The sequence below is a fragment of the Myotis brandtii genome, unplaced genomic scaffold (assembly GCF_000412655.1).
Source record: "Myotis brandtii unplaced genomic scaffold, ASM41265v1 scaffold4, whole genome shotgun sequence".
NCBI classification, from domain to species: Eukaryota; Metazoa; Chordata; class Mammalia; order Chiroptera; family Vespertilionidae; genus Myotis; species Myotis brandtii.
Window position 1 is genome coordinate 3491769 of NW_005365371.1, and position 11313 is coordinate 3503081.

General features: G+C 43.0%; 1 long non-coding RNA gene and 1 pseudogene across 1 annotated transcript; one reads left to right on the forward strand and one right to left on the reverse strand.

Moving 5' to 3' along the window:
- The first annotated feature begins 327 nt into the window (after positions 1–327).
- Positions 328–4254, forward strand: LOC106727294. Its single transcript, XR_001363463.1, has 2 exons — positions 328–432; positions 4104–4254. It is a non-coding gene; the product is annotated as an uncharacterized LOC106727294 (long non-coding RNA).
- Positions 4255–6868: 2614 nt separating this feature from the next.
- The window catches only part of LOC102245036, a 10693-nt pseudogene continuing 6248 nt past the window's right edge, over positions 6869–11313 (reverse strand).

Genomic DNA, 11313 nt, shown 5'->3' on the forward strand with positions numbered 1-11313 from the left:
TCGTAGCCGGCTTGACCTTTCCCTCCCGCCCCCTCCCCCAGATAGCCCGGGCTGTGCGCACGCGAGGGCAGGGCAGATGCTGGGGCTGACCTCTCCGGCCTCCGAAGAGCGCCCCGCGTGCCCACACTGCCTGCCGGAGGAGCTGCCCCTATACCTGCCCACCACGAACTGTCACCCAGCATCCAGGTGAGGCCACAGCTAGCAGAGGAAGCCCCATTGCAGAGGCTCCTCCTCCCCGCCAGCCCCAAGGGCTTCGAGGCGAACGCACACCCTCTCATTTTGCTGGCATCTGAAGCATCCACTGACTCCACAGTAACAGGTATTTACGGCTGAGCTCAGGGAACTTCACCCCTTTTAGGAGGAGAGAGATGCTGAGACACCCGGCCACACACTCAACCTCAAGAGTGAGGCGAGATCCCAGGCGGGCACTAGGTGAGTTTTCCATAAGGCTCCCCCTCCTCACAAGCTCGGTCGCAACCCTAAGTATGCCCCTGCCAGGCAGCGGTTTATGCGAGGCAGAAGCTCCTCTGCGTCTTACTGCAGCTACGACAGAAACTAGTTTTGGGAGTAGCTGCAAGAACCCCGAGTCAGATGGCTGTGGAGAAAGAGAGGCTGAAAATGCCAGGCCCGTTCTTTCTTCTCCTGGTTGGGTGAAGGGTCTGATCCAAACCATTCCTCCTTCCAGCTTTTCTCTCCCTTCCTCCTCCCCTATAAGCCCCCTGCCATCTTGTTATAAAGATATCCACAGATCCAACCTGCCTCTAGGATTTGGGGAATCCCGCCCACTCGCACACCTCTCTGGTCTGTAACTTGCCCCCATATCTCTAAAAGGGAGCAGGAGTAGCCAGGAATCTGCTGTTCACCCCCCTCCCCCAGCCTCTCCAACAGCATCAGTGAAGTGACAAATCCATACTGAGGAGCAGACGTGACATGTAATTTCCGGCCAAGAGGATTTTTCCAAAACAATCTACCGTATTCTCGGGAATATATGCCAGTCCCACCTCCAAGCCAGCCCTCTGCCACCTCTGCCCTCCCTCTTCTCCAAGCCCTAGAGGAAAAACAACATATTGGGTAATGCTGGTAGCTCCTCTCTCAGCCAGAGGATTATCTTGCCTTACATGTCAGTCCCACCAAGCCCAGGCAGCTTCAACTCACCCTCTGTGAGCAGGACCCAAGCTTCTGGATCCAGGCCAGGCTGGTTCCCCTCAGGTCCTCATCCCAGAGGGAATGCATTAGGCAGCCCCACACCTTCAGGTCAGCCCAGGTCTGACATCATACTGGTTTGAGGAGGAGGCTGGCCAGGGGCCACAGGAGAGAAGGGGATGATTCAGATACATACCATGGCTGTTCACACCCTCTCCATCTCCAGGACACAGCGGCCCACTCCCTCCCAGGGGAGCTTGGCATCTGAGATCCTGAGGACTGGCAAGGCTGAGGCATACTTGGCAGCAGCGCTGGGCCCACAGGCCCTGAGTCCAGCCCTAAAGCCTCTTCGCCCTTCTCATTAACTGTTGGTGTTTCCTAAGACTTTTGAACTCTCCCTTCTCGATGGATGTTCTATCCGTGGGTCATCACCTCTCCTCCTAGAACTCCAATTACCACCATGAGCTATCTGTCTCCGTTCCCGAGTTCCTGAAGCCCTAGACCAGTGGTTCTCAACCTTCCTAATGCAGTTCCTCATGTTGTGGTGACCCCCAATTTCATTGTTACAAATTGAACATAACTAAAGCATAGTGATTAATCTCAAAAACAACATGTAATTATATATGTGTTTTCCGATGGTCTTAGGCAACCCCTGTGAAAGGGTCGTTCGACCCCCAAAGGGGTCGCGACCCACAGGTTGAGAACCGCTGCTCTAGACCCACATTTCTACACATTACAGGACAGCCCCACCAGGAGGACGCGTAGGTAGGTACCACTAATTCTGAGCTCATCATGAACCATTTAAACCTAGCTCATGGGTGCCCCTGTATCCTGATTGAAAATCACAAGCCAACACCAGCCACCCAAGCTAGAAACCTCACCCCTGCCCCCCACAGCCATCCTACCTTCCCTAGGCAGGCCACAAAATCTTGTTGTTTCTGCCTCTTTATGATTCCTCCCATCAATACCACTGGGATCAAAATGCAGGCAGGCCTGGGCTGAAATCCTGGCTCTGTCACTTTCTAGTTGGGCAACTTTTGGGCAAATGACTTAACCTCTAAGCCTCAATTTCCTCATCTGTAAAATGGGGATAAATAATACCTCCTTTATAGAGTGTAGATTCAATGAGATCATGAATGGCATACTTAGCACAGCACCTGGCACACAGTTGCCTATTGTTATTATTGTCATCTGAGCACAGATCTGAAGTCCCTTCCCTGCTTAAAGCCTTCTGTAGCTCCTCATTGAACCAAATACAAGGCCCTTCAGGATCCACTCCTTGTCTATTTGTCCAACTCCATCTCTTACCATTTCCCTTCAAATGTCTCCATGTTTTCAAATCCAGTAAAGCAAGCACCTTCATGGAAAGAGGGGCTGCCAAACTCATTACAGCCCCTCCTGTCCCAGGCCCACTAAGCTACTTTGCTCCCACAAAGCCACTTCAGCCCCAGGGACAACATGGCCGGTCACTCAGGCAGAAGGGGAGTCTTGCATTGGCCTTCCCTTCTCAGGAAGGCCTTCTCAATGGAGGAGAGAGAAAGGGACAGGGAGGAGAGGAAGAGAGGGGACAAGGGGGAAAGAGGGAGGGGGGGGACCCGAAGGGGAAAGGGGGGTGACAGGGAGGAAAGGCAGGGCACAGAAGCAGAGGCAGAGACATCCGACAGAGGGACCCTCCTATGCCTCATTTCCTTAGACCACAATGGAGAAAGAGGCGTAAGGATCTTCACAGAGGAAAGGATCTGACTAAACATCATGACACAGACCAACACTGAATTCAACACCTCCCCGCATGTACCAACTTGGCCTTGAAAGTATTTTGTAACTGTTTCATGCTCCACCAGCTAGAGACTGGCGTGCCAATCCTGACACTCCGAGACAGGACACTGAGAGCCCTAATGCATTCCTGAAGCACTCCTCTCCCCGCAACACAAACACCACTCAAGTGACCGGGTAAATTCCTGCAGCTGCCTGGGTCTTCTGCACACCATGCCAATCCTCTGGCCCAGACACCAGCATGGCACCAAGGCCCGGCAGTGTCTCAGAGCAAGGGAAGGATGTAGTTCCAGCAGCCCGGCACTCCCAGAGCTCTTCCAGGGCTGGGCAGAGGACGCCCAGCTAGTCACCCGCATTCTGGCTCAGGCCTCACCCCACCCCCACCCCTGGGGAGAGCCTAGAGCTGAAGTGGCCTATTGTTGGGCCCTGGAGGTGGGGTGGGGAAAGCCAGAGCTGTGTATTGTAAATCATTTACTCTGCGAGGGGGACTGCTCATCCCCATGTTACAACAGAACCCCAGGAGCTAGGTACATCCAGTGCAGAGCAGGCTGCCGGGCCCAGGAGACGAAGGGTCTGAACCTGGGAGAGAGATGTCAGGGACTTCAAGACATTTAAGATACCATAAATCCCACCATATCCTGCCCACCCATTTTAGCAATAGAGAAACCAAGACCCTAAATTGGAAGGGACTTGCCTGGTCCAAGGCACTTAAGAACCTGTCATAGGGAATGAATCTCCAGGAGCTGGGGGAGGCCAACAATTGAGAGTGATGGTAATTCTCTTCTGACCATGGAGGAGCAGCAGCCCTGCCAAGATCAGGGACTAGTAAAGGCCAGGGGCCCAGAGAGGAGACCTGACTCATTAGGAGACAGCACACAGAGGAAAGGCAGAGATAAGAAGAACCCAGTGTTCTCATACCTGCTGAGGCCCTTGGCTTCAGGTTCCTCAGGAGGTACAACTGCTTAAAGGAGAGACCAGGCCAAACCTCTCACCCTACACCCCTCCTCAGTCACTCATATACCTACTATGTTTTCACCTTGGGCTAGGATTTGGGGGAAGTATAAAGGAGAAGTCACAGTCTGGGCTCTCAAGAAAACCCAGGTTATGTGCAGGTTCTTTACTAAAAGCTTTATTTTCATTGGCCGATTTAAACCCCCACCCCTTACTACATTATTCCCATTTTACAGATAAGAAAACTAGCTCTGAAGAGGTGGCCATGATCACCCAGAAAGTAAGAAATGAAGCCAGAATTCTGTACTACATTGCTTGGCTCAAGGATGCAGGCCCATGGTGGATAGAGCCGGGGTCTTATTCATTAAATGTACGCTAGATACTGAATGAATTCATGGATTCTCTAAGGTTAAAGAGGGGATAAACGTTCTAAGACAGCGGTTCTCAACCTGTGGGTCGCGACCCCTTTGGTGGTTGAACAACCCTTTCACAGGGGTCGCCTAAGACCATCCTGCATATCAGATATTTACGTTACGATTCATAACAGTAGCAACATTACAGTTATGAAGGAGCAACGAAAATAATTTTATGGTTGGGTCACAACATGAGGAACTGTATTTAAAGGGCCAGAAGGTTGAGAACCACTGTAGAGAAGACTGTAGATTGCAAACATGCACATAATTTCACTCCTTCCCAAAACTCTACCAATATTACAATTTAAAAAGGAGAAAGTTTTGAATGGCAGAAGTCCCCAAGGATAAGAACAGTAGAGACAACCCACAACAAAACTTTGGAAGCTGGAAAGCTGATGGGCCTGTGACAGTTGAGAGGATGTGCTCTACTAAAACTACTGAGTAAACCAACAAAGGAGAAGACACAAGATACAGGAAACAGAAGATCCCAACACAGAAGGGCTGGGAAGGAAATGCCCAGGATGCTGGAGAGAGATCCCAAGAGGACAGCTAAGCATCGTGATAGAAAGCAACCAGTCCATGCTGCTCCAGGACACAAGGCCCTGAAACCTCTTCAGAAAGATGGCTCTGATAGAATACCGAGTGGAAAATAACATCTTGATAAATTTAGACAGTGACTGGAGAGTTCGACTCATTGAAAGATACATAGAAAACTAAGCAAACAGAAAAACCAACTCCAGGGAGAGCAAAAAGTGGTGCAGGAAAGGAAAAGTCATCATAGTTTATTATACCATAACAATGTAAACTCGGACAGTAGAGTGAAGGAAAAAAAAAATGAGATGTACCTAGAGTGGATGGACTGAAAGATGGGCAGCATTAAAAGGTGGAAAGGTGGGAATGAGGGAATTAAAGTCAAATCCTCATCTTGGACCAAGATGGAATAATAGAGATCAGATTTAATTTCCTGACTGAAATAACAATAACAGAAAAATAGATAAAATATACAAAATGGTTTTAAAGATATCAGATCTCAGGAAACAAAGACAGTGATACCCATGAGACAGGAAACAAAGGACCTCAGCCCTACAGTTGGGTTTCCAAACTACAGCCCAGGGAAGGGAACCAGTCAGACTCCAAAAGACTCCCTTAGTTGTGGAGATGGAGCTGAGTGCGGGGATAATCATGCGGCCAGAGTTCACAGAACAGATCATCAGAAAAGAGAGGGCACTATAAAGGTCTCTAAAGGGCCCCCTCAAATATTCAGCTGAGTTCTGATCATCACATGAATGTGCAGAAACTACCCAAGGCTGGGAGGAAAAACACTCAAAAGGATAGAAGTAACAGTGCCTGGTACACACAAGTCTGGGAGAAGTGCCTATTCCTAACAGGTTGGAAAAGCTAGGCATTGAGTAAAATATACAAATGGGTCTTGCCTCAGCAGTGGGGAATTATTAGCCCTAGACTGAGCACAGCTCTGGTCCCACTTAACAAATCTTAAAAACAAGACCCAAGAGGATCACACTATTTCCAAGTCACTTAACTATATCCCTGAACAAAGCTCAAGAATATTTAATACACAGCAATCAACAAGAACATTCACACCGTCTGGCATCCAATAAAAAATTACTAGGCATACAAAAACCTATAATCCATAATAAGGAAAAAAGGCAATCAATCAAAACCAACCCAAAACTGACACACGTTAGAATTAGTAGACAAAGACATTAAAACAATTATTATAACCATATTTTTAAAAAGACTATAATTGAACTTCTAGAATAAGAACTACCCATTATGAGATGAAAATATAAACTGAATGGAATCAGAGGCAGATTAGACACTGCAGAAGAAAAACTTGAAGACATAGTACTAGAAATTCCAAAATGAAACAAAGAGGAAAAAAGAGATTCCTTTTTAAATGAACAAAGCATCCATGGACAGTGGGACAATTTCAAGTGGCCTAACGTACATATAATTAGAGTGCTTAAAGAAAGAAGAGAGAAAATTGGGAACAGAAAAAATATTTGAAGGATTTATGGCTGAAATTTTCCAAATTTGATGAAAACTAAGCCCTCAGACTCAAGAAGTTCAGTGAACTCCAATTACAAGGCACATGAAGGAAACTACACAAACACATATCATAATCAAACTGCTCAAAATCAGTGATAAAGTGAAAATCTTAAAAAGTAGTTGGGGAAGGCGAGGGAGAAACGTAGCATAAAGAGAAAGAAAGATAGCCCTAACCGGTTTGGCTCAGTGGATAGAGCGTCAGCCTGCGGACTGAAAGGTCCCAGGTTCGATTCCGGTCAAGGGCATGGCGTGTACCTTGGTTGCGGGCACATCCCCAGTAGAGGGTGTGCAGGAAGCAGCTGATTGATGTTTCTCTCTCATTGATGTTTCTAACTCTCTATCCCTCTCCCTTCCTCTCTGTAAAAAACCAACAAAGTATATATTTTTTAAAAAAGAGAGAAAGAAAGATAAAGATGACAGCACATTTCTTGCAGAAACAATAGAAATGAGAAGACAATGGTACAACATCATTAAAGTACTGAAAGAAAAAATTAACTAGAATTCTATTTCAATGGAAATTTTTTTGTTGTTGTTAGTTCATGTCTTTTATTAACCCATATACAATCACTTGTCTTCTGGTTTGTTGAAGCAATAGTTCAGACAACATTTGCCACAATGTCTGTCAAAGTGGCTGGCCATAAAAACTCCAGCATTCATCTAAACAGCACTCCCAACGAAGGCAACTGATTTTGCCATTCTCATCCACTTGGTAGTACTTCAGGACAGCCAGCTTGACCTTTTTTCTCTTATGTTCATTCTTCTGGGGAGTGATGTTTAAGACTTCCTCTTCCTTGTCTTAGCACGACTACGAAGTTTCAACACAAGATGAAGAGTAGACTCCTTTGGAATGTTGTAGTCAGACAAAGAATATCCATCTTCCAGTTGCTTGCCAGCAAAGATCAGTCTTTGCTGATCAGGAGGAATTCCTTCCTTATTCTGGATCTTGGCCTTTACCTTTTTTATTGTGTCCAAGGATTCAACCTCGAGAGTGATGTTCTTCCCCATAAGGGTTTTCATGAAAATCTGCATCTTGGCCTTGATTCCACCGCAGATGGCAGATCAGAAAGTCAAAATATATTTTTAAAATAAAGGCTAAATAAACTTTTTAAACATATAAAAGCTGAAAGAATTCTAATGTTCTATTCAACATTATACTAGAGGATATAATTAGGCATAAAGATTACAAAGGAAGAAGTAAAACTGTCTTTATTAGCAGATGACATCACAGTCTATATATAAAATCCAATGGAAGCTACAAAAAAGCTACTAGAATAAGTCAGGTTAGCATCAGCAGACAAACCTACACTACAGTAAATGTTAAGGTCCTTCAGATAAAGGAAAATAATACCATGTAGAAATATGGATCTCTGCAAAGAAATGAGCAGCATTGGAAATAGCAACTACATGGGTAAATAGTTAAGATATTTTTCTTATTGTTTAATTACTTTAAAAGATAAATTGACTGTTCAAACAAAAATAATATCAATGTAGTATGGTGTTTATAACATGTATAATTTTTAACAATAACAGCACAAAGAAAGGAGAGAAATAAAAATATACTACTAATATCACTTGGAGGCACACTATAATAAGTTAAAGATGTATATTATAAATCCTGTAGACATTACAAAAAAACTATCTTCATAAACATAGATGCAAAAATTCTTAACAAATACGTACTTAGCAAACAGAATTCAACAATATATATAAAAAATAACACATCGCGACCAAGTGGAGTTTGTCTCAGGAATGTAAGGTTGTTATAACATTTAAAAATCTATCAATGTAATTCAACATTTTAGAAACCTAAAATAGATCATTTTGATAAACACACAAAAAAGCATTTGACAAAATCCAACATCCATTCCTATTAAAAAATCTCAGGAATAGAAGTGAGCTCCTTCACCTGATCAAGGTCAATGAAAAACCGACAGCTGACATCATGAGTAATTGGGAAAGACTGAATGCTTTTCCCTGAAGATCAGGACCAGGAAATCTAATGTTCTATTCAACATTATACTAGAGGATATAATTAGGCATAAAGATTACAAAGGAAGAAGTAAAACTGTCTTTATTAGCAGATGACATCACAGTCTATATATAAAATCCAATGGAAGCTACAAAAAAGCTACTAGAATAAGTCAGGTTAGCAAGCTGGCAGGATTCAATATCAATATAAAAAAATCATATATACTAGCAACAAACAATTGGAAACCAAAATTTAAAAAGTAACACCATCTTATAGCAGCATTACTGACAACCAAAAGTTAAGAAGCAATCATCTATGAATGAATCAACAAAATATAGAATATTCATATAATAGATTATTATTCAACCTTAAAAAAGAAGGAAATTCTGACACATGCTACAACATAGATGAACCTTGAATACATTATGGTAAGTGAAAAAAGGTTAAATACTGAATAGAGAGTCACTGTTTTGGGGTGTGTTTGTTTGAGAGAGAGGAAGGGAGAGGGAGAGATAGAAACATGGATGCAAGAGAAGAGAAACATCAATCAGCTGCCTCCTGCACATTCCATACTCGGGAATGAGCCTGAAACCCGGGTATGTGCCCTGACTAGGAATCAAACCAGCAACCTCTTGGTTCGTGGGTCGATGCTCAACCACTGAGCCATAACAGCCAGGGGGAGCGTCAGTGTTTAACAGGTACAGAGTTTCAGTTTTACAAGATGAAAAATATTAAGAAGATGGATGGTGATGTTTGTACAACAATATGAATTTACCTAACAATACTGAACTGTACACTTAGAAATGGCTAAAATAGTAAATTTTATGTTATGTATATCTATAATAATAAAAGCATAATATGCAAATTAGACTGGACGTCCTTCTGGATGTCCTTCCAGGATGAAGCTGGGGCTGCAGCCATGGCTGGGAGGGAAGGATCCAGGCAGCTGCGGCTGTGAAGGCCTACTCTTGCATTAATTTCATGCATCGGTCCTCTAGTTTTACCATAATTAAGCTAAATAAAAAATTTAAAAATAAAAAATCAAACACCATAAAAAAAGTACCATTTACAATGGCACCAAAAATATGTTAATACTCACAGATATATTTGACAAAAGATGTGAAAGATGTATACATTGTAGACTATATACCATTGGTGAAATTCTTAAAAATCTAAATAAATACAGAGACCTATGGTGTTCATGGGTCAGAAAGTTCAATGCTGCTAAGATGTCAATTCTCCCCAAATTAATCTATAGATTCAATACAACCCCAATAAAAATCCCAGTAGGTTTTGTGTTTTGTTTTGTTTTGTAGAAATTAATAAATTGATTCTAAAATGCATATGGAAATGCTAAGAACCTAGAACTAAAGCAATTTTGAAAAAGAAGGACAATGTTCAAGATCTTACCCTGATATCAACACTTACTATAAATCTACAGTGATCAAGATAATGGGATAAAGATAGACCAACAGATCAATGGAACAAACCAGAGCCCAGAATTAGATCTACACATACACAGATTTTTAAAAAATATTTTTTTACTGATTTCAGAGAGGAAAGGAGAGGGAGAGAGAGATAGAAACATCAATGATGAGAATCACTGATCCGCTACCTCCTGCATGGCCCCCACTGGGGATTGAGCCCATAACCCCGCATGTGCCCTGACTGGGAATCAAACCATGACTTCCTGGTTCATAGGTTGATGCTCAACTGCTGAGCCACACTGGCCAGGCCAGACAACTGATTTTTGACAAAGGTGCAAAGGCAACTCCATAAAGAGACAAGTCTTTTCAAGAAATGGTGCTGGAAAAACTGGATCTCCACACATAAGAAACTGAATTTCAATTCATACCTTGCACCATATACAATAATTAACCCCAAATGGAACAGAGACCTAAATGTAAAACCCATAACTATAAAACTTGTAGAAGAAAACATAAGAGCAAACCACAGTGCTTTGGGTTAGGCAAAGGTTTCTTCATCATCACACTAAAAGCACAATCCATAAAAACCAAACAAACAAGTTCATAAATCAGAATTCATTAAAATTTAAAACTTCTGCTCTTCAAAAGACACTATTAAGAGAATTAAAATGTAAGCCAGAGATTGGAAGAAAATATTTGCAAATCACATATCCAATAAAAAGGCTTGTATTCAGAATGTATAAAGAGTTCTCAAAACTCAATATGGAAAAAAAAAATCCATACAATTAAAAAATGGGCAAACAATTTGAAGACATATCACCAAAGATATAAAGATGATGAATAAGAGCATGAAAAGATGTTCAATGACATTAGTCATTAGGAAAATGCAAATTAAAACCACAATGAGATACAACTACAGACCTATTAGAATGTCTCAAATTAGAGACCAAGTGTTGACAAAGAAGTGGACAAACTAGAACTTTCACACACAACTGGTGAGTATGTAAAATGGTACAACCACTTTGGAAACAGTCTAGCAGTTCTACCATATGATCCAACCATTCTAGTCCTAAGGATGTACCCAAGAGAAATAAAAAGCATTTGTCCATACAAAAACTTCAACAAATGCTCGTAGTTTTATTTGTACAGGAAAACCTCGATCCTCAATATAACAGATTAATTTGGGCGAGGGGGTGCCTGTTAAAGCTGAAAGTCCATCTATATATATAAAAGCCTAAGTGACTGTCTGACTGTCCAACCAGTAGCTATGACGCACACTGACCACCAGGGGGCAGATGCTCAATGCAGGAGCTGCCTAGCTGCAGTGACTTGGCAGCTGCAGTTCTTGGGTGATGCACCCAGAACTAGAGAGGAGGGAGCCCAATTTCAGGGTTTGTCACACAAGAACCACCCTCTCACAATCTGGGACTCCTCAGGGGATGTCAGAGAGCCGGTTTCGGCCCAATCCTCACAGCCCAGGCCGAGGGACCCCACTGGTGCATGAATCGTGCACCAGGCCTCTAGTCCTATATAATAAAGGGGTGATATGCAAATTGACCATCACACC